Source organism: Malania oleifera, chromosome 11, assembly GCF_029873635.1.
Source record: "Malania oleifera isolate guangnan ecotype guangnan chromosome 11, ASM2987363v1, whole genome shotgun sequence".
Lineage (NCBI taxonomy): Eukaryota > Viridiplantae > Streptophyta > Magnoliopsida > Santalales > Ximeniaceae > Malania > Malania oleifera.
In genome coordinates, this window is record NC_080427.1 from 81,308,417 (window position 1) to 81,310,953 (window position 2,537).

The window sequence follows — 2,537 nt, forward strand, 5'->3', positions numbered from 1 at the left end:
ATCAAGTGCAGGTTGCAGGGCTTATACATCATATTCAAGGAAGTTTCTTGATTTAAGAAAGTACGTTTTTATTAATCATTTGCGGAAACCCAAAAAGGGAGTACGTTGGTTAATTTGCGAAAATCTTGGTTAAGAGATAAAGCAATAAAAATTCATTCAAAACAGGATTTGCGAAGCAGCTGCTAGACTTCTATCAAAGGGAAAAATTATTCTTAAATGATTGGTTGAGTTTTATATTTGATTGGATTGTATTTTGTTTTAAGTTTGTGGTGTGATTTGGTTTAAATTGCAAATTGATTAATTCACTTTTAGAGTCTTGAATTACAACAAGTAAGAATAAAAAGAAAAATTATAAGTTTAAACTAAATAAACCAATTCACCCCCTCTTGGTTGCTATCCTAAATTTCAACTTTTGATTTGGAGATTGAAAGAACTCTTAGAGCACTAAGAAAGAAGAAGGTACTAGCCATGTAGAACGGACAGCAGAATGTGCAGCTATGCACCTTGAAGGGTTATGTAAGGCCATCTGTGAATGACAACTACTCGGGTATTAAACGCTAGACCATTAATGCCATCAATTTTGAGCTCAAACCCTCCTTGATCAGCATGGTACAACAAGCCCAATTCAGTAGATCACCACTTGATGATCCCAATATTCATTTGGCGATGTTTCTAGAGATTTGAGACATTGTAAAGATCAATGGTGTTACTGAAGACACCATTAGACTGAGACTGTTCCCTTTTTCATTAAGGGATAAGGCAAGAGGTTGGCTACAATCTTTACAATCGGGAAGTATCACTAGTTGGCAGGATATGGATGAAAAGTTTCTTGTTAAATTCTTTCCACCACTTGTAAAAATAGCCCAACTTAGGAGTGAGATTGGTCAATTCAAGAAAAATGATTTTGAATCACTCTATGAAGCATGGGAAAGATATAAAGATTTGATTCAACGCTGCCCACAACATGGATTGCCGGATTTGTTGCAAATTCAGATGTTCTATAATAGGTTAAATGGACAAACTCAGACTTTAGTTGATGTTGCGTCTGGGGGAACTTTGATGTCAAAGACACCTGAGGGTGCTACTTCTCTTTTGGAAGAAATGGCCTCAAATAACTATTAGTGGCCAACTGAAAGAACTATGACTAAGAAAGTTACTTGGATTCATGAATTGGAGCCATTTGCTGCACTTTTTGCTCAAGTTCCTTCTCTATCTCATAAGATTTCAGCTTTGACTACCCAAAGGATACCACAAAGTGCAGAATATGTGGTAATTACAAGTATGACAAATCTGAGCAATGGAGTGAGTCAAGAACATGTTCAATACATCAACAATCAGAACTACAATTATCGTGGTGATCCTTTGCCACAATATTACCATCTAGGGCTTCGAAATCATGAGAATTTTTCCTATGGAAATACAAGGAATGTGCTACAACCTCCTTCAGGACTTGATAGCTATCAAGGTGAGAAGAAGATGTCACTTGAGGATGCCATGATATCATTTGTTGAAGAGACAAAAGTAAGGTTTAAAAAGACCGATTCACGGCTAGACAACATTGAGACTTATTGTTGCCATATAGGAGTTTCCATGAAGAATCTTGAAATACAAATCAGGCAACTGGCCATGACCATAAATTTCCAACAAAGAGGAACTTTTCATAGCAACACAGAAGTGAATCTTAAGGAACAATGCAAGGCCATCACACTTCGGAGTGGAAAAGAAATTGAGAAGTCACTAGCAAAGGAAACCATGTCTACCCCTACAACTGAAAATATTGGCCAAAGCAAGAATAAAGGGGAAGAAGAGGAGATTGTTGATGATGCACCAGTAAAGACTGACACACCACCAGAAATTTCATTTCCTAACAATCCTCCTATTTCCTCTACTCCACTTCCTTATCCTTAATGTTTTCAAAAACAAAAATTAGATAAGCAATTTTCTAAGTTTTTGGATATTTTAAAGAAAATTTACATAAATGTTCCTTTTGCATATGCCTTGGAACAAATGCCAAACTATGTCAAATTCCTGAAGGACATCATTTCAAAGAAAAGAAGGTTGGAGGAGTTCGAAACAGTGAACCTTACCGAGGAGTGTAGTGCTATTCCTCAAAAGAAATTGTCTCAAAAATTAAAAGATCCAGGGAGTTTTACTTTGCCTTGCACCATTGAAAATTCATTTTTTAATAAAGTTTTATATGATCTTGGTGCTAGCATTAATCTTATGCCACATTTTGTTTGTTGGAAATTGGGACTTAGAGATGAAACAAACAACCATTTCTTTGCAATTAGTAGATCAATCCATCAAGTATCCACGTGGAATCATAGAAGACGTATTGGTAAAGGTAGAAAAATTCATTTTTCCTGTTGATTTTATGGTGTTAGATATGGAGGAAGACTAAGAAGTTCCACTAATTCATGGCTGACCATTCTTGGCCACTGGAAGGGCTTTAATTGATGTTCAAAAGGGTGAGTTAACATTGAGAGTGGACAAAGAAGTTATGTTCAACATCTACCAAGATATGAGATTCCTAGAAG

General features: G+C 36.1%; 1 non-coding gene across 1 annotated transcript; it reads right to left on the reverse strand.

Annotated features, from left to right (window-relative positions):
* Window positions 1-864: 864 nt before the first annotated feature.
* Window positions 865-971, reverse strand: LOC131143651 (small nucleolar RNA R71). Its single transcript, XR_009133633.1, has one exon. It is a non-coding gene; the product is annotated as a small nucleolar RNA R71 (small nucleolar RNA).
* Window positions 972-2,537: the final 1,566 nt, after the last annotated feature.